The 27,739-nt window shown below is 35.8% G+C and overlaps 1 protein-coding gene and 1 long non-coding RNA gene across 3 annotated transcripts in view; one reads left to right on the plus strand and one right to left on the minus strand.

Annotated features, from left to right (window-relative positions):
* SGCD (sarcoglycan delta) overlaps window positions 1–27,739 on the minus strand; it is a 501,335-nt gene that overhangs the window by 462,239 nt on the left and 11,357 nt on the right. Inside the window, exon 1 of one of the 2 annotated variants that reach the window (XM_044664474.1) lies at window positions 5,696–5,729. The exons of the other annotated variant lie outside the window; for it this stretch is intronic. The gene's annotated coding sequence lies outside the window, so the exon portion shown is untranslated. Of the gene's footprint in view, window positions 1–5,695; window positions 5,730–27,739 lie in introns of those variants that run through there. 2 annotated transcript variants of the gene reach the window in all.
* On the plus strand, window positions 2,882–12,055 carry LOC123237511. The gene is made up of 3 exons (XR_006505471.1): window positions 2,882–3,024; window positions 7,316–7,375; window positions 11,977–12,055. It is a non-coding gene; the product is annotated as an uncharacterized LOC123237511 (long non-coding RNA).

Raw genomic sequence — 27,739 nt, forward strand, 5'->3', positions numbered from 1 at the left:
GACTAAATTCCATGAGAAGGCCAATTACATGTGATGACTTCAATTCTTTTCATCTGATCTTCTACATTCTCTGTAGTCTGGCTTTGACCTAATCATTCAACTGAAACTCCCCTCTCTGGGCCCTTTTACCCTTCTGATCTGATTGGTTATTTGTTTTGAGAGTTTTATTTCTTATCTTTCTCCTACCCCCAACACACTTCTCCCCAGAGTAGATAGAATGAAAGGGAGAGAAAATAAATGCTTCTGAACTGAAAAAATAAATTTTAATTTAAGAAACACTGTGGCTACCCTCAAAAGCTCATCTACCACTGGGGTAGACCACACAATGACAATAAATGCTAATTTTTTACCAGTTATAATTACACATTCTTAAAGAGAACCAGTCTTGAGGGAAGGTGGATTAGCTGTATCAGATTTCAAACTATATTGTAAAGCAGTAATCATCAAAACAATCTTCTGATGGCTAAGAAATAGAGTGGAAGACCAGTGGAAAAGATTAGGCACTCAACATGCAATGGTAAATTACCACAGTATCCTGATGTTTGACAAATACAAAGAGCCAAACTTTTGGAAGAAGAACAAAACTACTAGGATGACTAGAAGATAATGTGGCAGAAATTAGGCATAGATCAACATTTCATGCCATACACCAAGGTGAACTCAAAATAGATATATGCTTCAGAATTAAAGGGTGGTACCATAAACACTTTAGAGAAGCACAAAATAATTTACCTGTCAGACTTATGAATAAGGGAAGAATTTAGGTTAAAACCAGACAGAGAACATTACAATATGTATATTAGATAACTTTGACTATATTAAGTTTAAAAGTTTCTGCACAAACAAAAGCAATGTAAGCATTAAAAGGTAAACCCTAAAATGGGAAAAAATATTTAAAGCAAGCCTCTCTCAAAAAGATTTCTTTTCTCAAATATATAGAGAACTGAATAAAATTATGAGAATACAAAGCATTTCCCAATTGACAAATGGTCAAAGGATATGAACAGGCAACTCTCAGATGAAGAATTTAAAAATATCTATAGATACAGAAGAATATAAAAATACCATATAAAAATGTTCCAAATCATTATTTTTTAGAAAAATGCAAATTAAACAACTCTAAGGTACCTCTGAAGTACCTCATATCCCTCAGACTGCCAACTGGCAAAAAAAGGAAAAAGATAAATGATGCAGAGGATGCTGGTGTAGCTGCAAACTGATATTATCATACTGGAGAGCAATCTGGAAACATGCCTAAAAGGCCATCACACTGTGAATGCCCTTTGACACAGCAATACTAGGATTGTACTAGGATTGTACCCACAAATGTTTAAAGATATGGGAAAAGAACCCTTCTGTCCAAAAATATTTATAGCGGATCTTTTTGTGATGGCAAAGAACTGGAAACTTAAGGTCTGTTAATCAATGGGGGAATGAATGGCTGAACAAATTGTGGTACTTGGTACTTGATTGTAATAGAATACAATTGTGCCATAAGAAATGACAAATCAGACAATCGCCAAAAATAACCTGGAAAGACTTACATGAAGTAATGCAAAGTAACATAAGGAGAACCAGGAGAATGTTGTACATAGTAACAATGATGTTTGATGATCCAACTGTGAATGACTTGACTATTATCAATAAGGCAAAGATCTAGATCAACTCCAAGAGCCTCATAACAAAAAAAAAAAAAAAAAAGAATTTCCGCTAAGATCAAAGGACTATATGGAGTCTAACTGCAAATTGAAATATATTGTTCTTTATTGTATTTACTCCATGATTTTTTAGCTGGTGTAAGCACTATGTGTTTTCTTTTACAACATAATGAACATGGCTATGTGTATTATATGATAATGTATGTTACAACCTTTATCCTTTTTACCTGCTTTCTTGAGGAAGAGGGAAAGGTGGGAGTAAGGGACAGAACATGAATTGCAAAATGTCAGAAAATTTATATTAAAAAATTTTATTACATGAAATCTGTAAAAAAAATTAAAATTCATTATTAAAAAAAGACAACCAGGCTTGAAAATAGATTACCCGGGTTCTAGTCTTGTCTATTCCATTCTAGTCACTATTCTTTTGAACTGATAGTTTACCTTTCTTCCTCCTTAACTCTAAAATTAGTGGGATGAATAAAATAATGCCTAATGGTCCTTCTAGATTTTTTCTAGATAACTTGTACTCCCCTTCTTTCATACCAATAGTCTTCCAGTGAGGCTATATTGCTACAAATTCTTAAACATCCTTCCTTGCAAAAGAACACAAATTATAAATAACCCAGAGGTAATAGAAAGCTCCATGGTGGGTTTAAACAGGTTGTATCATGTTACCAATGATGATGTTTGGCAGTGAGTACAAAAAAAATTAATTACAAGCACAACTGAAAAGGACATCACATTGTAAGAATGGTAGATTGCAAGATGGACAGCCCAAGTGTTAAATTTACACTTTAGAGTACATAAAAGGACTAAAGAGAGGGCCCCAGAACACTGGAGAAATTCTTTATAGAGGAATTAGGATTTATGGGTAAGAATTACATAGAATCATAATGTGTAGAGGAATAGGGATCTGTTTCCGTGGAAGGAATGCCCACATGTTTGAAATCATTAGTTAAGTGTTCACAGCCTGGTTGGACCCTTAAAAAGTAATGAATTTGAAACATTTAGTACTGCTTCTATTAGAATCATGAATATTTATTCAGCCTGGTGTGGTCACTCAATATATGCAGCTGGAAAACATTAGAAATGCAACTTGGGTTAAAAATAAAGTCTCTAGGGCATGGCTCCTCCTCCATAGGAAATCTGAGAACTTTGGCAGCTTTAGGCTCCACAAATGTAATATCTGATTTCTTCAGTAAAGGACAACAATCTGACCATGTAGTCTCATATTCTCAACAGAGGAACACAATTCTGTCTACTGAGGTCATGGTTTATTCTTGTTGGAACAGACATCAAGAGAAACAGATCACTCCCTGGCACACTCCATACTGTTTCAAGCCTGTGCAATTAAGGAATTCTTGTAAGTAGAATCCTGCCTTCCTAATCCCTTACAAGGATTACTGTATTGTAGTCTCCTTCCTCTGTTTTTCTCTTTTTCCTTAAGGAAAAAGAGAGGGAGGAAGAGAGTAGTAAAAAGGGAGAAAGCAAGAGAAGGAGAGAGAGAAAGAGAGAGAGAGAGAGAGAGAGAGAGAGAGAGAGAGAGAGAGAGAGAGAGAGACTTAGATAATAGTATCTCTAGCCACCTTACCTACTCTTATGAGGTAAGTAGTTTGTAAATCTTAATGCACTTTATAAATATGAATTCTTATTCTTATTACAATTATGTGTGGGTTATTATCACTACTCCCTATCAATCTCCAAGCCTCTACTATACATAAATCAGGGTAACAAAGTAAAAAACCTTCTTACAAGTTTATGCAGACTGAGAAATCCTTCATGTCAAGGATGCCTCCATTTTCTTCTTTAGAGGTGGGTAAGATATTTTTTCTAGATCCTAACTGCAAGAGGGATGAAATGTCCAGGCCTGAAAAGTCATTTCTGCTGCTAATGAGGTACCTCTAGACACCTCTGCGAAGTCTGTCTCTACTTGTTAGAAATCTATTTCTTGTCATCTTAGATGGTACAGAATCTAGTGAAAACCAAATGCCAGCTCATCACCTCTGATTCATACACCATCCTTAGTTTAGGATATTTTTTTGGACATTAGCAAGTCACATCTGAAAAATAAGGGGATTAGGCTAGACAACCTCTGAGATACTCTGAGGTTCCTTCAACCACTAGATCTATGTTACTATTGTCTTATGAACTTGTTTAGAGATCTCAGCTTAGCCCTCAATACTGCACAAGTCTCTAATTTCTAGATCTCTTCTCCATTCTCTATGAGTTATATTATATCCTGTACATGAGGTCACTGGAGGCTCAGTGGATAGAACATTGGATTTTGAGAACAGAAAACCCAAGTTCAAATATAGACTAAAACTTTTATAACAACAGAAAAATCATTTACCCTCTGTTTGCCTTGATTTCCTCAACTGTAAAATGAGGGAAAGGCATCTATTTCTCAGGGTTATTGTAAAGATCAAATGAAATAATATATATGTATATATACACATATATGCATATATATATATATAAAGCTATTTAGCTCAGAGTTTGGAAAATAGAAAGTACTTTATAAATGCTTACTCCCTCCCCATCCCTCTTTTGAAAAATGTCATTTGTCTTTGCTGTAGGTTTTCATAATTGTCACAGCGTGATCTAGATCCAGCACTGAGAGAACTTATGCAAGTCACTTAACCTTCTTTAGATTTAGTTTCCTCATCTATCGTGAGAGAGACAGAGAGAGAAAGAGAGAGAGAGAGAGAGAGAGAGAGAGAGAGAGAGAGAGAGAGAGAGAGAGAGAAGAAAAAAACTCTACCTAATCAGAAGGTTACACACAATGAAATCATGAATGCAGCATTGCAATTAGAGTCTAGAAGGTAGGTTCAGATCCAACTTTAATGCATTTTCCTTGTTGTTTGACCACAGATGAGTTAACACAAACTTTCTGAGTCTTTGATAAAAATTTAAGGTCTGCATTTATGAGAATACAGATGGTTTCGTGTGTAAAAAAGTGTTTTACCAGAAAGATCTATAAAACTATGTTTTTGTCATCATACCCCAATTGCCCTTACTTTTAAATGTGTGACCCCAATTGAAATCCTCACCAATGAATTGCAAAGTATGTTGAGCCAGAAGCTCCCAGGATGAAGAAAGCTTGTGACATAAATGAAAAAAATATGAGGAAGAGCCTCAAATAAATTAACTGAAAAAGTCTTTCTGGATTTTTTTTTAACAAGAAAATGCAGAAGACATACACAGACTAAAAAGCAAGAAAATGAAAAAAAAATCCCCCTTCCTGACCTTCGCCCCACCTTTTAACAACTGAGATCAGAAGAACTGGGTTCAAATGCCATGTCTGTTATTTACTATCTGTGTGACCAGGAACCTTTGAATTTGAATATAACTTTCACTTGGCTTTTTGCACAAGGCACAAAATACTTTAATGGGGTTTAAAACTGCAGGCTGCTTTCTCAGGAAGGAAACTGAAATTAATTACAGTAACTGAATGACTTCCTGAATTGCAAAATGTAGATCTAAGATATTCCTAAGTCAATGTATCAAAAGGATCTCTAACAGCAATGGAATCTTCCTTGCTAATAGACTATCAGACCTCCTTATGCATATCTGGTATTACACGCAGAAAAAGTGGGTAGAATCATCTACCTCATTCATTCTTTGATTTCTTTCTGAAATGATATTCTAAAAAAGCTATCATCAGAACTTTTTGGAAGGATAGAATCAGTCAGTTTCATCTAAAATGGTCTTTGCTGGTAACAACCCGTTTTCACTCTGCAGAAAAGTGAAAAAAAAAAAGTTGGGGAATATTGGAGTCGGCTGGGAATAGCTGATTTCTCTCCCCAGTTCCATGGCCACCTCCCCAGCCCCCCATCTAATAGAAGAAAGAATCCCTTTCAGCAGAAAACTTTTGGGGGTGGGGAAAGGGGATACACACTAAATGTATAAACAGTAACATTCCCAACTTCTTAATAGCAGAAAAAGAAACTTTCAGCAACTACCAAAAGATATCAGAGCAGTTGGAAAAAAAAAAAAAGAGACACAGAACGCAAGGAACTTAAATCGGATCCTACCTCTCTCTCTCTCTGCCTCCCTGTCTCTGTCTCTGTCTCTCTGTCTCCCTCTCTGTCTCTCTGTCTCCCTCTCTCAGATGCAAGCAGATGAAAACGGAACACAGTTCTAGGATACGCTGAGGAGCTCCAAGGGAGATGCAAGCACTGCCTGCAGAGTGTGGCTAGGCCCAGCCTGTATTTAGAAGCTTGCCCTGGTCAAATTTTCCAAGAGCAGAATTGTAGCCAAGTCCCTGCCCATGCCTGAAGAATTTCCTGAACAGCATTCCCGTTCTTTTTTCTGACTGCTTTGAAACCACACTCTGTCTGTACTTCAATAAGGCTTTGTCAGGCCAAGTTACAGCTACTGGTCTGCCTCCAGATATCAATGGAAAACACATGTGTCATGAACAGACAAAGCTCTCCACCCCCACCCCCCTGCAACAGCGCCCATGGCGTCTGCGCGCCTCACACTCCCAACTCTAAAGTAAACCGTTTCTATAACCAATTCCGATTTTTCAACAATTCTGCACACACACAGATTCCGCTTTGTGGTGCTAGATGCTAGAGATAATACCTCTCTCTTTGACTCAACACTGCCCCTTTTAAAAACACTTTCCCCCACCCTAAAGCCAAAGTCTTAGGCTGACCCAGGTTAGCACTTAGCTCTTACCCACCTTCCTTTATAAAAGCAGCCTATTACAGTGGAGAGATAAGAATTCTAATTTGATCTCCCTACCTGCCTTTGCCTGGGTCTTTCTTTGCTTAAAATTTCAATTGCTGGAAGGGAAACAATATTTTTAGCATTTCTAGCCTTAGTTCAGCACATCACAGCCATATCCTAATCTTGACACATGCTACTATAGCTGCTGAAACTAAAAATAATGCAATTATTTTTTTAAGTGCTTCCTTTCCTCTCTATTCTTTAGTGGAATTTGCCCTAAAAATGTAACATTTTACACACCACCATGTCAACATTGTTCTTGCCTGGATTTTGGAAAGAGGAGGAAGAAAGGATGTACCTTTAATCAGAACATGCAGAATTCTTTATATCTGAAATTATTTCCCCAAAGGATAACGTATCAGATTTCTGTGTATATACATTCTGTTCATGATCTGTAATTGATATTCCATATGTAATTATATACATATTGTGTGTGTGCATATATATATGAATGTATGTAAGTATAAAATTAAATTCTGTTAAAGCTAAAAGATAGAAAGATTTTCCCTGTTTTCACTCCACAGCCAACTCTCCCCTAAAAGCTGAAGCAGAGTTGTCAAGGTAACAATAAGGGAAAAGAGACAATTTAAAGAGAAACAGTTGTTATTATTTGGGGGATACTAAAATTTTTCTTCCAAAGATCATACTGTATTATCAGCTTACTTCAAATAATTGACTTGCTGAGTTTTAAACAGATGTGTGCTCTGGAGGGAATGTTGGAAATGATTGGATGTGAGTTGGGGTGTTAGGCTTAGACTTGATTTCAATGACAGTTTCAGAAACGAGGCAGTAAGCTCCAGGTTTGGGAAGAAGATGACTGTGCATGCATGCATGTATGTATGTATGTGTGTGTGTGTGTGTGTGTGTCTGTCTGTCTGTCTCTCTAAGGCACCAAGATCTAATACATTTTCCTATTCCAGTAGCAGAACAAAAACTGAGTCCTTTTTCTGAAACATGTTGTCTTCAGAGCTTGTACAAAGGTAAGAACTTACTTCTACATCTAGTGGAAACTTGAAAAAGACTATTCAGTTGGTATTGACAAAGTACCAAACCGTTAAAGTGATATCACCATGACCTTCGACACCAGCAGAGAGCAGAGGTAACTATTTCTCTAATTTCTCTTAATGGTTCTTGAGGAAGAAAGCAACCTTGGGTGACTTTCTCTTTCTTCCTTAAATGTAAGGGTCAATATTTTTCCTCTGAAGATTTAACTCAGAGGAAAGCAGATTAGAAAATTGGATTTGTAGTCATTTACAGTGGGTTGGACAAAATAGTGCTGTCACCAAAAGAGAATTGGCCTCTTTCACTGGAACCAGACAAGGAACTTGAAATGACCACTCAAATTAAAAGAAGAGTTAGCAAATACAATTGGCATATCAGGAAACAGCTGAAGTCTTGAATTTTAAAAACCTTTTTCAAAAAAGGGCTCTGAGGAAAATAGCTGAGATAAGAGAGGTTCTTCAAATGCTAAGATCAGAGAAATCTGGAATTCAGAACTAGAAGTTCCTTAGAAGTTTTCTATTCCAACCCTCCTATTTTACAGATATTAAATGACTCACTCAAGGTAATATGGGTACTAAGTAGCAGAGGAAAGATGCAAATTCAAGATTCATTAGAAACTAATGAAGTCACATCTAGGCTGGTTCTATCTTTTACTTTGAATTTATCACAGATTAGGGAGATTTTAAGAAGTCAGTAACTGATCATTTTCATACTTAGAGTGTTTATTCAAGACTAGATGTGGGTGGTAGACAAGACAAGAGGAGAAAAGAAGATAATGTGGTAAAATGTTCACAGCTTAACAGTTTGGGATGGAAATCAACCAGAAAAACAGAAGAAAAAAAAACCCAGAAAGGAAATGAGAAAGCAGAGCAAGGAAATTTTTGTTTTGTCCTATGGTTAGTGTAGCAAGTAAAACAGGGACAGTATAAAATATAAACAGTGGGAGGAAGAGATGGTGGATATGACTTTTTTGAAATGGAAGGTAGTTTAAAGAGGGAGTCACTCCTTTTAGTACAGGAAAATTCAAGGATTTTGTTTGTCTTCACAAAGAGATAAGACCTTTCCCCTTCCTAAGTTTATAAGCTTACTTAAGAAAGATAACTTCTAGAAAAGTGTAGGGTAAGAAGACACACAAAATGTACACATACACACACTCACTCACACGCACAGAGACAAAGTATCCTTGGAATTCATCTCAGGAATAGGTAGAGGATATAGTCAACACAGTGCTACTGAAAGAATACCATGTCCCCAAATGTCAAGCCTGTGCTTATCTGAAATCCATACCACTAGGGAATATATATCTAAAACAAAAACGACAAAATTAAAAAAATCTGAAACCATGTGAGCTGATCCAAAGTAAAGAAAGAATCAGAATAGTAAGCAAAATGACTATAATACTGTAAATAAAAATCACACTAAAATACTTGAACACATATAATAAGAAATGACCAACATTGGCTTCATTGTACATATACTGAAATATGCCATCTCTGCTCATAAATGAGTAAGGGACAAAAAGTATAGAGTATTCCAAAAGAATCAGTCTTGCTTTTATGCTGTTTTTTTTTTTCATGTTGTTAGTGGAACTGTGAACTGATCCTACCATTTTGGAGAGCAATCTGGTATTATGCTTAAAGAGTTATAAAACTATAGATACATTTTTACCCAGTAATACCTCTATTAAGTTTATTTCCTAAAGTGATCAAAGAAAAAGGAAAAGAAACTATAAATTCTAAAATACTTATAGAAGCCTTTTTTGTGGTGGCAAAGAACTGGAAACTTAAGGGATGATCATCAATTGGAGAATGTCCGAACAAGTTGTGGTATTTGATTGAAATAAAATACTACTGTGCCATTAAAAATGACAAATGAGATAATCACACACACACACACACACACACACACACACACACACAAACACACACACACACACATACACACAAACAACATGGAAATATATGAAGTGATGCAAAGTGAAGTTAGTAGAAACAAGAGAACATTGTACACTGTAAACATAACAGATGATAATCAACTGTGAATGTCCTAATGATTATCAACAAAGCAAGGATCCAGAACAACTCCAAGGGACCCATGACGAAAAAGGATAATGACAACCATAAAAGGATCCGATGAGATCTGAATGCATATTGAAACATGCCATTATTCACTTTATTTCCTCCATGAATTTTTTCTAGTATAAGCCTGTGCTTATACTAGAATGTTTTTTGTTTCACAACATGACAAACAAAGGAATATGCATTATATGATATTTAGTAGTGATATAACCTATATTATATTATCTGCCTCCTTGGGAGGGAAGAAGACTGGGAGGGATGAAGACAAAATTTTTGAAAAAGAGAGAATAGATTTTCCAGTTAGAAAAGATAATATGAAATGATATAATAAATGTAACAAATAAAAAATTGTCTTTGCATTTGGAAGAGTATAAAGGAGGCATCAGGAACTACCTATTCCATAAAACACCAAAGGCACTGATAAAATTGTAAAAATAAATGAAAGAACCAGAAAAAAAATCTCATAATTAGTGATTCATTCCATTTAGAACATTCTTTCTCCAGAAATAACTTTTTTCACAGATAAATACCTTGGGAAAGGTAAGATATTAAGTCATTTTGAGCCATTAATAGCCTCAGAGAATGAATTAGTTTGCTGTAAACCAGTCCCCTGGGAAAGCCCTGATGAGTTAATTGTTAATTGATTGATTTCCACTCCTATCTTACATTACACCTTTTATATATTTTACATTCTAGTCAAATTGGACAACTTAGCATTACTAAATTCACTTAGTCCTTCTCCTCCATATCATCTGGTATGATGTCATCTATACCTAGAACCCTCTCCCCCATCTCTTATGCCACTTGTTATGCATTAGCCATTACTAGTAATGTTTTAAAGTTTCATTAGACCTACTGTACATCTTTATGTTCCCTTTGAGAAATATGAAATTTTGATTCTTTTGTCATCACAGCATCATATGGTATATAACCATGTGGAATAAATAAAAGTCAGTGAATTTGGAATCTCAATAATTGGAGGTAGATCTCCTCTTGGAAGAAGCTGACTATATACATTTCTCTAATTTAATGTCCATGGTTTTTCATGAATCTTCTGAAGATGATCTACTAGATATGACAGATTCTCCTTTATGTATTCTTATACTTTGTGAAGATCAGTCCTGCTCTCAGTTTGCTCATTTGTTTTCCTTTGCTCTTGTTACATCCTGTTCTGACTAAGCATCTACTTTATGCAATCCTTTATATCCCTTCTCACATCATCATTGTAAAAATGTTTGTCTACTTGTATCTAGCATATCGTCATTAACCTGTGGGTTACATTCAACTTTAATACTTTGGAGCAGGTGGTATTCCAAATTTTGTGACTACATGGCCCTAATAAGACTATATCTATGTTTAGATTTATTTTTAAGTTGGCCTTTGAGTGTGGGAAGTAGTCCAGATCCATTGAAATCATAGCCCAATTTCCAAAATGCAAGTGACTCTCCTTTCTTATTTCTTTTCCATTCTCCTTTGCCCATCTATTGAACCATTCCCAGATATATGGATTGCTGCACTAATTCAATGGACAAGACATCCAATTACATGCTATAGTCTGGGCTATTGGCAATCTTCATCCATTAAATATTTACTGTATACATATTTGACCTGATTTATTTCATCATGGATTTCTTAGAGGAGTCTCCGTAAGCTTCTGGAGCTCAGTGTAAAGAGTATGATGTCATCTGCAAAAAGGAACAATCATAAGACACCAGCCTATAGAGGGAGTCCCTATTATGTTTAGGCCTTTATAGCAGTGATGAATAACTCTATAAAGCATGCATTTCCTCTTTTTCATACCCCACTTTATGTAAGCATCAGATGGTCCTTGACCAGATATTTCCATGAATGAACTGATCATGGAATCTTGCATAATCTTAACATATGCATGAGAGATTTTTTGGTATAATATAAAGTTCAATGGAATCCAATAATTTTTATACTCCAAAAAATAAAGTACCTGAAGTCTTATATTCTCTGCTCCATTTAATTGATTTTGTGACTGCAAATTATATGCTCAGTTACAGAAAATTATTTGCAAAAGCCTGTCTGTTCTCCTCATCAGATGAAACAGCAAATAGAGCACTTGACCTGAAGTAAGGAAGACCTGAGTTCAAATCCTGTTTAAGGCATTCATTAGCTATGTAATCTTGGGAGGGTCATAATAACTTTTGACTGACTCAGATTTCTCAGCTGTAAAAATGGAGATATAAGTAGAATCCACCTCTCCAAGTTGTCATGAGGATAAAATGAGATAAAATTTACAATGCACTTTGAAAATTTTAATATTCTATATAAATTCTAGATATTATTATTATTGTCCTCGCAAGTTATCAGTCTACTTTATCATCCATACTCAGTGCCTGCCCAAAACCTATGTACTGATGGACTACTCAATAGACTGCATGTCCAACTGCTTGCCCCAATCTGTGCAATCTGTATTCTTAAACCACTTGTTTTTCCCCATATGAATAGCTAAGCTGATTTTTTTTTCTTTTTAGTAACCATGGATATCATCAAAGAGCCTCTGCAGCTATACACAGGACAGTATCATCTGCAAATAAAAGCTTCTAGAGAATCTCACAGTCTCCAGGAATCCATCATTTATTTGAGCTTTGCAGAGAACCTCCTTCACAGCAATGGACTGAGCATACCTACCTGTTTCATGCCTCTCCTTATGATGATAACCAGATCTTGGACTAAGGATCAGGATGCTTTCAACAATTGCATATTTTATTAGGTTAAAATGTATGGAAAATGGAAAAACAAAATAGAAAACAAAACAAATTCTTTGTCTATTACACTGAAAGCTTCCTGTTCCATTCCTTCAATGTAATACATGATCTATTTTTATGAAACTGTTTTATTCCATATCCTATAAGTATATCATTTTGTAATTAACACTGAATCTTGATAGCACAATTCCTTTTCCATTCTTAAATATAATATTCAAAAAGCCAAGTTAAAAATTTTTACATTAAAATGTCACAATTTGACCCAACTTTGAACTTACCAGTGACATTAATACTTCAAATAACAGGCAAATACCCCAAAGATATGTGATTTCTTTGGGACAGAGAACCTCCACTGTGGAACTCCCTACACAGTTCATGATCCCATTATGGCTTACTAAATTATATGGGGTTGTCCCAAAATATGTAAAGGTTAAATGACTTTTTGGGATTGTAAGACTTGCATTGAAGATGGATTTTAAAACCATGTTTTCAAGATATCAAACTAAACATTCTATCAGCTGCTCTCATACAACCTCTGTTTAAAGTTATTTGGGAGTGGGGTGGAGCAAAGGGGTAGGACTGTGTTGGAGGCAAACCGATATTGTTGGATATCAGGTATCCTAAGCTTAGCTAAGGGACAGCTAGGTGGTGAAGTGGACAGAGCACCAGATCTGGAATCAAGAAGATCTGAGTTCAAATTCAGACACCTACACTTACTAGATGTGTGACCCAGTGCAAGTCAGTTAACCTTGTTTGCCTTAGTTTTCTCATCCACAAAATAAGCTAGAGAAGGTAATGAGAAACCAGTCCAGTATCTTTGCCAAAAGAACCCCATGAACTTTGTCCATGGAGTCAAGTAGAGCTGGATACAACTGAACAACAACATCAACCACAAACTTTGGTTAAAAATAACAGAGCTAGGAAGGCTACTTAGAATTAATGATTCCTACTCTTAAAAGCATTAAGGTGCCAGAAATGTAGGACCATGGGAAATAAGACGTCTCTCTACACTGGATTCAACAAAAGGAATATTTTCCTAATTTTACTACATGTATGTTTGCTATAGTCCTTTTGGCAAATCACAGTCATGATGATTCTATATGTCAGGTTGCTTTCAGGTATATTAAAAGTGCCCCATCATAGCCTAAAGGTCCATAATTAAGTGACTAGAAGACATGGTTCTTTGAGTTTTCCTGCTGTCAGATTTGAAGATTAAGATTTCGGTATACTGGATAGAAGAAAGGTCCAGCTGTGAATGGTCTGCATGAGATGTTGCCAAAGGATAGACAGTCACACGTCTGCTGGGAGGCAGAGGGACTCACACAGGACAAATTGTTACAAGCAGTAAGTATCCTACCAAACTAGGAAAACTCTTCTCTCATTGGGGAGGCAACATGATGACACAGAAATTTCCTGTATTTTGAGTTAGAAAACTAGGTATGAATCATGACTATCTGTATGACTTTGAGTAAATCATTTAACATCTCTGGAACTCAGCTTCCTCACCTGAAAAATCAATCATTCAAAAAAGCATTTATTGAGGGCAGCTGGGTAGCTCAGTGGAGTGAGAGTCAGGCCTAGAGACAGGAGGTCCTAGGTTCAAACCCGGCCTCAGCCACTTCCCAGCTGTGTGTCCCTGGGCAAGTCACTTGACCCCCATTGCCCACCCTTACCAATCTTCCACCTATGAGACAATACACCGAAGTACAAGGGTTTAAAAAAAATGAAAAAAAGGCATTTATTAACCATTTAAGAAAATCAGGTGGCTAGACTAAATTATATGAACAGCTCCTTCCAGGTCTATATAAAATCTATAATTTTATGATTTGCCATAAAGTTAATGGCACGAATATACAATTCAGTGTGTTGGGTTTTTCTTTGGCAGGGTTACATAGGGCATAGAACACACTGTTGTGAACTCGGGGGACTACAAGGGTAGGTGGGATCTCTACCCACATTTTCCAAGAATTAAATAGAACCTGAATTGAGCAGTTTTATCCTCACCCAATGATGTAGGTCTTCAGTGATGTTATCTATCAATATTTCATCATAAAGACACATTGAGGAAGTCAGTAATACATGATCTCAGTATGAAGTGAAGCCACAGACACTGAAGTTTTATTGGCATAATCATCATTAATACAAGCCCCATTATTTCTCAGTGCTGAAAGGGACAGGTTTATAAACTGAAACATTCTCACATTTCACAAAGAAGTCATTTGCTTCTAGACAGCTACTCAAGGTCAACATGTCAAGTCGAGCTGAGAATGAAAATACTTCTGCTTTTAAGTATCTATAGCCATTGGTATATCCTACACTTTATTGTGAATGGCCTGGTATAGTATTGCCTGACATTTATACCTCAACAATCTCATAAGATAGGCATTAGTATTATCTGTTCCTCACAGAGTGGAAAATGAGGTTGAGAAGTGAAGAATCTGCCTGCAATCAGACAAATAGTAAGTGTCTGAGATAGGAATTAAACTTCGGTTCTACATTTTCATCCTACCACGTTGTTTCTTTTGTAAGAGTATAAGGATATATAATATATACATAGAGTTGTAATTTAGTTGTAACATTGCAAATCTTTGCAATATCTTTGAAAAATCTTCAACAAATAAAAAATAGCTATATATTCAAAACTTTAGGAGTCCAGGAGCAAGACACTATTCTCTTAGAGCGATAACCCATGCTCATTTACTCTAATTTCTGTTGACTTAATGATTAGAATGGAGCTGAGTCAGGATTCAGGAGACGAACCAGCAATGTGCTCATTTTTTTTCTAGCTACTGTCCTGAAATTTATCTGTTTCTTGCCTGAGAATTCTTCTTACACATGTCACAATGCTCTCCCTTCACACACTTTATATCTCATCCAAACCAGCTGTTTCTTGATCTTGTTTTGCCCTCTCCAGGCCCCATGGATTTATGCAGACCAGGTCCAATGATTGGAATCCATTTTTTCTCCCTATTGAAATTCTTCTTTTCTTTCTAGGTTGATTTCAAATAATTTATTCTAGAAAGTCTTTCCTATTTATTTCTATCTAAAATGCTTTCTCTCTTTCTCTCTGAATATATTTCCCCAGAGCAATTTCCCTGGATCTCTCTTTTCTCCCAATCATATTCAACTTTTAAATTTAAATGTAAATGTTGTTTAACATCATATTAGGGCATCTAGGTGGTGTTCTATATACTGCACTGATTTAGGATCAAGAAGACCTGAATTTAAATCCTGCCTCTTACACAAGTTTTGTGACCCTTGCTAAGTCACTTAATGTCTCTCAGAATCAGTTTTCTCAGACAAAGTGAGATAACATATGTAAAGTAGTTTCTGATCCTTACAGTGCTGTACTACTGTTGGCTCCAGTAGAGTATAAGCTGCTTGAGCATGCTGGAATAGTATCATGTTTTTCCTTTCTCTGTGTCTCCAGTGCTCAGCATTGTGAGTTGTGCATAATAGGCTTTTACAAAATTTTGTTGAATAGAATTGAAATGCTTGTATGAGAAATAGCATGTTGTATTAACTCTTTTAAAAATAATTTCCTCAGAAAATCACAGAATTTTAGACTTAGAGAGGACCTTTACATTTATGCCTATTAAAATTTATTTAAATAGATAAAAGCCCAATGTCTGAGCTCATATAAATCTTTTTTTGGATTTCATCACCTACTATTGGTTAATTATACCAGCTCTGTATCATCCTCAGATCTGAAGATATAGCCAATGCCTTTATCTAAAACTGAAAAAAAATGTCAAATAACACAGATGCCAGAGCACTCCTGCCATGATGAGAGTCAACCATTATTATCTTTCACATACTTTCATCAACTCCCATGAGTTCATGGATCATTTCTATGAAGATGATTTCCAGGCTTCTATTATCTATCCCTCTCCTCAACTATGGTCCAACATCACCAACTTTGCCTTTGGGGCATCCTGAACTGCATATCTCAAGAGGCATTTGAACTTTAACATGTCCAAAAGAGAACTCATTATGTCCCTCCCAAAATGCTTTCTTCTTCTGAACTTTCTTTATTATTGTTGAGGGAACTGTTACCCTCCCAGGCACCAAACCCTGAAATTTGGAATACTCTTTCTCTCTCTTTTACCACTACCTCTTTAATTTTCCCCTAAGTGTTACTTAAGACTTAGCTTTAGTTATACTATGTATAGAAAGTCTTTCCTGATCCCTTTACCTGCCAGACCTTACAAGATTATGTTCCATCCGCTCTGTTAACAACCTTGTATGTACCTGATTATTTATATATTTCCTCAATTACAATTTGTTCACATTGAAGGCAATGGTTATTTTCATTTTCTTATTTAAGCAGCTCTTAGCTGCAGTTATGTGCCTGGAACATTGTTATTGTTCAGTTGTTTCTACTGTGTCTGAGTTTTCGCAACCCTATTTGGGGTTTTCTTGACAGAAGTACTAGAATGATTTGAATTTCCTTCTCTACATAATTTTACAGATGAGGAAACTGAGACAAACAAGGATGTGACTTGCCCAGGGTCAGCTAACAAGTGTGGGGACAGACTTGAACTGAGAAAGATGAGTCAACTCCAGACCTAGTATTTATTCACTGTGCCACATAACTGACCCTACCTGGAATATAATAAATGCTTAATAAACCTTGTTTTCTGACTAATAGTTACCACTTCAGTAAAGCCATTAAAGGGTTTAGAATTCATCGAATTATATTATTTTCTCGTTTACATATTTCCATCTTTCTAACAAGAATAACATTTGGTTTTATCGGAGACTTTGCTAAAATTTATGTAATCTATATTTATCTACTGCATATCCCTCATAATAACTCATTTTTGGTGAAAGCATTCTGAGACATAATTCTTCTTCCTTTTCTTCCCTTTTAAAAAAAAGTTATTATCTTTTCCTTTTCCATTACAAAAATTCCCCCCTTGTATCCCTCCTGCTGCCCTGTCCTGTCAGAGATTTGTCCCTTATAAAAAAGAATTAAAAAAGAAAAGAAGAAGATTGTAGGAGGGGACACAAATAAATAATGTCAGAAAACAAAATCTGATACCATATATGATGACTTACATACTCCCACCCACTCCTTTGCAAGGAATTAGGAAAACCTGTTTTCTCATATCTCTTCTTTGAGGCTAAGCTTGTTCTTTGTAATTTTATAACATACATTTTAGATCAGCGTTTTTAAAAATTGTATCATGAACCCTTTCAGTACTAGGGGGAAGACTATGAAAAGACTATGTTCCCGGAAAAGTATGTTTTATAAGCAAAAAAATATAAATATAAATATAAAATAACATATATAGTATTATAAAGGACACAAATTATGTTAAAATACCGTATCACATTTTTTATGTTATTGAATGCCAGAATTTTAGATTTTTTTGTGATTGTAGCTATTTCCATTTAGATTGTTGAAATCATTATATGTATCACTTTTCCAAGTCTTCTTCATTTTGCATCAGTTTATATGTCTTTCCATGCTTCTCAGAATTTAGCATTTCATGTAGCATGGTAATGTGCCATTACATTGATGCAGCATCATTCATCTGTTCTCCAATGGTAGGCATCTATTCTTTCCTATTCTTTGCTATTACAAAAAGTGCTTCTTTTTTTTAGAGGATTTTTAAAATTTAGAATATTTTTCCATGTTTACTTGATTCATGATCTCCTCTCCCTGCTCTTTTCTCGCCACCTCATGAATCTGACAAGCAGTTACACTGGGTTATATATGCATCATTGTTCAAAAAAGATTTCTGTATTAATTCGTATCTGCAGTAGTGTGATCCTTTAATATCAAAACCCCAATCATATCCTTATCACATTATGTGATCAATCACAAATTTTTCTAATGCATCTCCATTTCCAAAGGTCTTTCTCTGGATGTGGACAGCATTCTTTCTCACAAGTTCCTCTGAACTGTCCTGGATCATTTAATTGTTGCTAAGTGGGAAAGTCCATTACAATTGATTGTGCCACAGTGTATCAGTCTCTGTGTATAATGCTCTCCTGATTCTGCTCCTTTCACTCTGCATCAATTCCTGGAGGTCTTTCCAGTTCACATGGAATTCCTCCAGTTCTTTATTCCTTTGAGCACAGTAGTATTCTATCACCAACAGATACCACAGTATGTTCAGCCATTCCCCAATCGATGGACACCCCCTCATTTTCCAATTTTTTGCTACCACAAAGCGTGACTATAAATATTTTTACAAGTTTTTTTCCTTATTATCTCACAAAAAGTATTTCTTTAAATATTTTGGTATATTTATAGACTTTTTGCTAATAATGTCCCTAGGGTGTATAACTAGCAATGAAACCTTTGGGTCAAAAGGTATGAGTATTTTAGCTGCTTTATTTCCATAATTCCAAATGGCTTTGTGGAATGGACCTTCTAACTCTCACTCCACCATCAATGTATTCAATGAACTCAACTAGCATTGACTATTACCACCTTTTGTCATCTTTGCCAAATTTCTGAGTAAGATAAAACCTTAGGGTTGCTTTGATTTACATTTTTCTTATGGTTGCTAATAGTATGTAATTCTTCTTTTGAGAAATCTTTGGCTATAATCTATTTGGAAATGCCTTTTAGTTTTATATATTTCTGTCAGTTTTCAATATCTGAGAAATTAGGGTACGAAGGTGGCATAGTGAAGAGAGTACCTGCCTGAAGTCAGAAAGACTAATTTTCCTGATTTCAAATCTGGTCTCAGACATTTTCTGTCTTACTAGTTGACTCTGGGCAAATCACTTAACCCTGTTTGCCTCGGTTTCCTTATCTGTCAAATGAGCTGGAGAAGGAAATGGTAAACCACTCCAGCAACATTTCAAGAAATATCCAAAACACAGTGTCAAACATGACTAAAAAATGACTGAGCTGGGGGCAGCTGGGTAGCTCAGTGGAGTGAGAGTCAGGCCTAGAGACAGGAGATCCTAGGTTCAAACCCGGCCTCAGCCACTTCCCAGCTGTGTGACCCTGGGCAAGTCACTTGACCCCCATTGCCCACCCTTACCAATCTTCCACCTATGAAACAATGCACCGAAGTACAAGGGTTTAAAAAAAAAATGACTGAGCTACAATAACCTGTGAAATTAGATAAAAAGATCTGTTCCCATTTGACCACTTTCCTTCTTATCCTAAATGCATTAATTAAATAAAAGCTTTAATTTAAACTATTTTATCTTTTATAATTGCTTCTACCTCTTGTTTGGTTAAAAATTCATCTCGAGTTCCTATCTATAAAAAGTGTATGATCTATTTGTTTTCTAATTTTATTTGGTATGATTTTTAATATTCAGACCACATATCTATTTTAAATTTATTATGAGATGTGGTATAAGATGTTGGTTTAAGACTAATTTCTGTCATTCTGCTTTCTGCTTCAAGCAATCAATAAGAATGTATTAAATGCCTATAAGGTGCTAGGACTGTGCCAACTGATAGGGATACAGAGAAAGGCAAAAGGCAATCCTGATCTCAAGTAGGTTATGGTCTAATGGTGAAGACAACATGTGGACAAGTATGTACAAATAAGATATAAATATAATAAATTGGAGATCGTGAATGAAATAGAAGGCACTAATATTAAGAGGGGGTTGGAAAATGTTTCCTATAGAAGGCAAGATTTTACCTCGCACTTGAAGGAAGCTAAGGAAGTCAGGAAGTGGAGCTAAGGAGAGAGAGAATTCCAGGCATGGGAAGACAGCCAATGAAATTGTTAAGTGTTGGGAAATTAATGTCTTGTTTAAAGAATGCCAAGGATGCCATCATCACAAGATCACTGAGTACATGAGGGTCAATAATGTGTAAGAACACTGAAGTGATGGGGGAAGCTAGATCATGAAAAATTTTGATTGACAGAAGATTTTATATTTGATCCTTAATCAAATTCTCAGCAATTCTTAAAAAATATGTTTTTTTCTTAATCAGTTTCACTTCATTCAAATGTTACTATGTTTCTCTGATTTCTCATATTTATTGTTTTTTAAAAAAGGATATTTTCTATTATATCTAAATACCAAGCTGTATATAGTCATTCTCTAATCACTGAGCCCTCACTTCATTTCCAGTGTCTTTCTATACCACATAAAGTGTTGTTAAGAATATTTTGGAATGAAAAAGATCTTTCTTTCTTTGACATCACTGGTTGAAAGGTTATGAATAATCTAATTATGTTTTTTCTTTGTGTAATTCCAAATTGTTTTCCAGAAAGTCAGCACCAAGTCACATCTTCAGTAGATATCAGTGTATAAATCTGGCTATTTTTCCATAGCCATTCCATTTTAATATTTTATCATCTTTATCAGTGTGCTTACTGGGCATGAGGTAAAAATAGCGGTTATGAGTTGTTCTAATTTATATTTCTCTTGTTCTTAGGTAAAAAAAAATCACAACAATTAAAGTGCCTCCTATATGCCAGGCACTATACTAAGAATTGTAGACACAAACTAAAAAGAAATACATACATATACGTATGTTATCATAACAGGTGAGACAAAATACATATATAAGTATATGGGATTTTTTTTTTCACATGGTTGAGGAAAATTTTAATTCTCTTGAAAACTGCTTGCTAATATATTTTTTAAAATACCACTTAACTATATCCTCAGTCAATTGTTCTTCCTAATCCCAAGGTGCTTATTAACTAGCAGAACTACTGCTTCCGAACCCGTTACTAACTTACTTAGATTTTTGTGAACCAAGCTTGAAGAGGAAGAAAACTTTTTTGGTGACATTTTAATTAACACTTAGAAATAGAGGTTCCGTTCATTGTGGGAATTCAGTAAGAAGAAACTCTTAACCAAGACAGTGACCTCCCTCCATATTGAGACTGCTATCTGTTTCATTAATTTTACATTTTTGACTGAAAATCACTTGTGTCTTTCTCTCCTACTTCTTTATTTTTTTTAATTAGAAGAAACAAGGGACCTCTTGGCATCCACTGAATGTTTATGGGACTGTACATTTTGAAGATCTAGAGTGGGGAGAGAGATAATGATCCGCTATTTCTAAGAAGGTTGAGAATACCATATTTAAATAAACACCTAAATATTTAATAGAAAAAATAATCAGGAATCTGTGTCTTTGATTTTTATGCACACCTTTGCTAGAGTTAAAGTGAACTGTACTTGCAAATCCAAGGGCAGTTAGTATAAGAAAACTAAATTTGAGTTTGAATTAAATTTTTATAGATAAAAGAAAACATTATTTTGATTTATCAGCATACAAATCTACTGTCTTTTCAGGTTTTACTTCCTATTCCTACCAATTGTATAGGCTAGTAGTACTAGATGAACTGAAAGAATCTTTCCTTTGGACACAAAGACTGAAATGGCTTTTCATAGTATCATGGAAGATTAGGATAAATTAGTTTAAAATTCCCTGCAAACAAATTTTTACTTAGTCGCTGTTAAAGTTAGCTAAAGCCAAAACTAAAAGGGTCATTCAGTTAAGTCACCATATAGGACTATAGAGCCATATTGATAAAGACATGGCACACGTGCCCTGGCATGCCCAAGGTGGCTATTCTGTTCCCCCTCTCCACCATGCCTGAGAAAAATGTTTACATGCTCTGCCCTTCCACCTAGCAGTCCAATTGGATCAATTCATTCCTCCACTATCTGGGGTAATGTGTGTGTGAGGGGTGGCTCACAGCCAACTTGAAGGTGCAGTTTGGTCATGCAACCTCTAAAAAGCCTGCTATAGAGTCATGCTTAAGCTAGAGGACCTTTGGAATGGAAATATTAAATTAGAAAGGGTGCTTTAATATAAGATACCATTAGGGAGCAGAGGTCCAGCTAAGATATATTTTGCAACTGATTAGATGTGAACTAAGAGTAAGGATGATACCTTTGATAATAAAATAAAAAGTCAGAAGAAGGGTGGCTTTAGGGGGTTGCAAATAACGAGGCCTGAGGAACCTTGGGCAAATTACTTAAAGGCTCAGTGACTCAGTTTCCTCATCTGATGATATCGAGCTAGATGCCCTCTGGGGTCCTGCTGATCCTTAATCCTCAATAATCCTTGAAGTATCTTCTAAGATTCTCCTACAATAGTCAATTAAATATGTCCCCCAATAGGTATCTTAGATACAATCAACAAAAGAGTTATCTTTTCAATTTGTGGCTTTCTTGATGCACAGTGATGCAATGGCTATTGTCTGTCAATTGGCCAATGTCATGAATGACCTACCAATGGTTTGATTATCCCTTAGCTAAGTATTTGTTCTCATAATAGAATGATTTATTTAGTTGAGGACTGCCGTTTGTTTTTTTTTTAATCAGGAACTGTTAGCTCCTTAGAAAGACAGCTGTTTGGGGGGCAGCTGGGTAGTTCAGTGGATTGAGAGCCAGGCCTAGGGACGGGATCCTGGTCCTGGGTTCAAATCTGACCTCAGACACTTCCCAGCTGTGTGACCCTGGGCAAGTCACTTGACCCCCATTGCCTACACTTACCACTCTTCTGCCTTGGAGCCAATACACAGTATTGACTCCAAGATGGAAGGTAAGGGTTTAAAAACAAAAAAGACAGCTGTTTGTTCCAGTAGAATGATCATTTGTGGTTGGGCTTACTCATTGATCCCTGGGACAGAATCAATTAGAATCTTTCTTATTGCTGTATCTCAATTATGCATTTCGGAAATCACAAACAGTTCCCATGTTTCCTCATTTTTGTTAAAAGCTCAAGGAACAGGCTGAAGACAAACTCTCCTAGAAAATGTGGGGGTGGGGTAAAGTCAGGTACAGTGAAACAAATTAAAATTCTGTTCCTTTCTTGAGCTCTGTTGTGAGTTTGGTTCTATAACTTTTAAATAAGCCTCCCTCCTGTTACCTAGACAAAGCTGATGGTTTGGCAGCACTGAAACTTGAAGTCCTGAGGATCAATAACTAGCCATTGTTTGTTCAATGTATTTAAAGGAGGGGGCTGCCCTCTAGCTCTATCCTGTTTTCAGGAAAGTGAAAAAAAAAAAAAAGAGGCACAGAAACCTTGGTTGTGATTGTGGAGCTTCGACATGTGCTGCTCAGAGGGGAACAGCAAGAAAGAAAGGCAGATGGGAGCAGAGCATAAAAGAAGCTGCCCGAGGCCTTTGAGACCAAGTTAAGCTTGAAGGGGAGAAAAAGAAAAAGGAAGTAATCACATCTGTGGAAATGGGACATTGGAATGCATTAGAAGGTCTCTTTCAATAGAAGAGTTAGCTTTGTATTTTCTACTCTGTTTGAAAAGGTTATTTTTCTGGGTTTGTACATTTTTTGCTAATTATTTCAATATTTAACTTTTAATTTTTAATTTTTAGAGCAAGGAGATGGTTTTTACCAGAAGGCGTTATAGTCTTCTGGTTATTTCTGCATGTTGTCACTGAAGTGAGTTCTGTCCCTCTCCAGCCTTGGATTATACAACCCTATTTCTCCCAGTGATGGCAGTATGCATTTATTTATAGCACCAAAAATAGCCAGAAGAAAACTCCTAATGGAAACTACTCCCAATAAGACAAGGCAGGGAATCACAGATTTTATGGTATTATGAGATTCTTGGAGAGGGATTGGTTGATAAACAATCAGGTGAACACAAATTTCTGAGAGAGCAAAGTGATCATAGAATTAGACATAGAAGATACTTCAGAGGTTATTGAGGATTAAGGATCAGCAGGACCCCAGAGAGCATCTAGCTCAATATTATCAGATGAGGAAATTGAGGCACAGAAAATTTAAGTGATTTGCCCAAGGTCACACAGGTAGCTAGTGTCAGAGGTGGTATTTAAACCCAGGTCCTCTGACTCCAGAGCCAGTGAATGATCTTTATATTGTAACATCTAGTCAACTCCCCTCATTTCACAGATGAAGAAATTAAAGCTAAGGACTTTAAATGATCTGCTCCAAGTCAGACAGTGCATGAGAGATGGGATATGAACACAGATCCTTTGACTCTGTGTTCCAAGGATCTCTCCATGAACCATACTGCCTCCCATTTCATGTATGGGGAAAATAAACAAATAGACCATTAAAAATAAAACGAAACTGGAATCATGTGCATATAAAGGAGAATAACAAGAAATATCATTGTCAAAGTAACTGGTTGTCAGATTGTAGAGGGACTTAAAGGTGAGAATTTTGTTTTTTACACTAGTAAAAATTAGGAGTCATTGAAAACTTTTACTAATGTATTGGGAGAATGATATAGTCAGAACTAGGAATATCAAAGTGGTGACTATGAGGAGAATGGATTAGAGAGGACATTTAAAATGGGGCCATTACTATTTGTGGGGCAATTAAAATAATTTAAGCAACAATTTTCTGCATCTGGAGATGCATTGTGGGAAGGTGGCAGAGTAAGTAAGGTGTGAAACTTTCTTGGTTTCCTAATAGCCTCCACAAACCCCCAAAAATAACAACAAAGCAAAAAGTGATAAAATCAAACATAGGGTGGAAGTAAATCTAAATAGCCTGGGAGGAAGGTTTCTGACTTTTCTGGTCTCAGTCCCACTGCCTTATACCCAGTGAGTATGGTTACTAAGGGACTGGGACCCCATCTGCTGTAGTCACTCTCAGGAGAGTGAAGTCCCTGTTGCTGTCACAGAGGAAGCCAGACTGGATGTTTGTAATAGCAGTGACAGAACTGTCCTCAGGCTTTGGTGGGAACACCCGAGGTCAATCACAGACTGGGACTTGAGTGGGGGACCCAGGATTACTTCAGACTCTAGACTATAAAAAGAAACACAAAAAACACACCCCAGCACAATGGGAATTATGGGAGTCCAGTAAAAATTCAATAATTAAATCTATTGGTCTAGCCTCCAAAATTTAAAAATATAAACAACTACAAATGAGCAAGCAAAGGAGAAAGAATTCAGCCATTGTTAGCTATTATGGGGACAGAGAAGACCTTGGCTCAAACTCAGAGGACAATAAAGTAATGACACCTACTTAAAAAAACAGCAGAGAAATTATTATTATTATTATTATTAAGAGGGTAAAACACTGTGTATATATGAAAGCATTCATGGAACCTTTGCTTGTTATGACAAAATAACTAGAAATAACACAAATGCAAAGAATAGGAGAAATGGCTGAACAGATTATAATATTTTAATGTAATGGATTGTATCATGGTATTAGAAATGACAAATACTAGAAATAAAAAGAAAATAAGGGAAACATGAAGAGATGAAAAGAGAAAAAAGAGAATAAGAATAATATATATGATGATTACATATTTAAAATAGCCACAAAATCAAGAGAAAAAAGTATCCAAGTAAAATAAATCCAAAGGGAACTCAAAAGCAGAGGGTATTTATATTAGCATACATATAGAATTTTCATATTTTAAAATAAATTTTAAATAATTTGGTGTTTGTGGTTTTGTACAAACATTTTTTAATTGCTTAGAGTTTTTTTTTTGTTTGTTTTTGGTAGTGGTGGTTACAAAGTGTACAATAAAAAATAAATAAATAAAATTTTTTCTACTTCTGTCTTTCCTATAACTGCTCCTAAAAAAAAAACAAAACACCAAAATTTCCTTCTTTCCATATATCTGAACTTTTTTCCTTTTCCACTTGCAGTTCCTATTCCTTCAGCCCCTTCTCTGCGTTCACCCATCTATTCCTTCCTTCCTTCCTCCTTTTCTCCCTCTCTGACTTCCTTCATTTCTTCCTCCCTTCTCTCCCTCTTTCTTATCCTTCCTTCTTTCCTTTCTTCCTTCCTTTTTTCTTTCTGTAACTATCTTCTTAGTGTTCTGTTAAATTTAGGGGAAGGTGGATATGATATGGTTAATGATCTCAGGAAACAATATAGTAGGGGAGAAACAACTATGATATTAGGAAGAATGTGAAACATGCATTATTACATTACAAAGAACATTGGGAGTTTCCAGAAAAATAATTCATTCCTACCTGGAAATATCAACTGAGTTTTCATGGAGAAGATGGTATCAAAATTTTAAAAGATGGGGGGGGGGGGGGGGTTCATGAGAAAGAAATGGAGTGGAATGGCATTGCACATGGAAAGAACAGTATAGGCAAAGACACTGAGTTAGAAAAGCACAGGTTATATTTGGGGATTAATGAATATTCAAACTGAATTTCAACAGGGGCAATATAAAAGGTTTCATCTTATAGATGATATTACCATTTAGACCTGCAAGGGTTTTTAGAGATCATTTAATTTAAGACCCCTATTTTATAGGTGAGGAAAGGAAGGCCATAGGTGTAATGTCTTGCCCAAGGGTACCTATGTAGGAAATATCAGAGTCAGGATTTCAACCTAAATCTTGGGACACCAAATTTTGCTTGTCCTACTATATTGGCAGATTGAGGAAATTTTTATAAACTCAAATAAGGAACTTGGATTTTAGTCATTAGATGATAAGAAACTACTGAAGGAATTTGTTGTTGTTATTATTGGTTTTAGCAGAGGAGTGACTAGACGAAATCTATGCTAGAGCATGTCAAAAGGAAGAGAAGTCTTGTCACAGTGGGATGCCTTTGAAAACTGTTGCAATACTCCATTTGAGAGATCATAACAGCCTGAACTATAGCCATGACATTGTGAATGGAAAGAAGGAGAGAAATGCAGGAAAATTGTGGAGGTTAATGTCTTTGTCTGTTCCCATCTTCCCTTTACTATTTTGATTCTTCCAAATAATAACCAAGATGATTTCAGAGATCTTCTTGGTAGTGTAAGTGCAAAAGTGCCTTAAATATCTTCTAGTCTATCCCTGTGATTTCCTGAAATACCCCAATCAAGTTCAAACTGAACTGCAAGCATTCTCTGGGAGGGATAACATTAAAATAACCATCATTCATCAATGCTGCCATTTGAAGTGATTTATTAGACTGACCTTATCAGTTATCCTGAGTCATAGAAATGGTGAGTTTTGTTGGAGGTAGAAGAAAATAAGGAGATGGAATAAGAAGCATTGCCTAGTGGGCCAGAAGAAGCATACTAGGTATTTGAGAGAAGAGGAATAAGAGAGGTAAGCCATGGGGCAACAAAGGAGCAAAGGAAACCAAATATGTCCAACAATGCAAATTGCCTTGGGTTTTCCAGCCCATTCTAAAGGAAGATTAACCATAGCAAATCTTTCTTAGGGACAGAAGACTATAGGAGACAAGCAACTTCGCTGTCTCTAAGAACCATTCCTGTATGAAGGTATCACTTGGGTGATTCTCATACTATCAACACTAAATCTTTTCTCTTCAATAGAACAGAGACACTGAGAGGTTTTCTCCTTTTCCCTCCCCACCTGTTAATTCCCTTCTAATTAGTTGATTGTTCCTATCATTTTCAGGCTCTTCTGGGAAATAATTTTAGGTGTATAGGCTAGCAAGGTTTGTTATTAGGCATAATGGAAAGTTCCCCTTTTCATTTTTTCTGCAACACTAATATAATCATCCTGAATTATTATCAAACCACAGTATGTGGGCTGAAAATTTTAGGTGATATTACTATTATACAGACATCTGAAGGGATATATTTTCCCTCTTTTCTTCTCCAGGTATTTGCTAATTGGACGAGCCATCTTTATTATTTTTTAAGC

This window comes from Gracilinanus agilis, chromosome 2 (assembly GCF_016433145.1).
Source record: "Gracilinanus agilis isolate LMUSP501 chromosome 2, AgileGrace, whole genome shotgun sequence".
Taxonomy (NCBI): Eukaryota; Metazoa; Chordata; class Mammalia; order Didelphimorphia; family Didelphidae; genus Gracilinanus; species Gracilinanus agilis.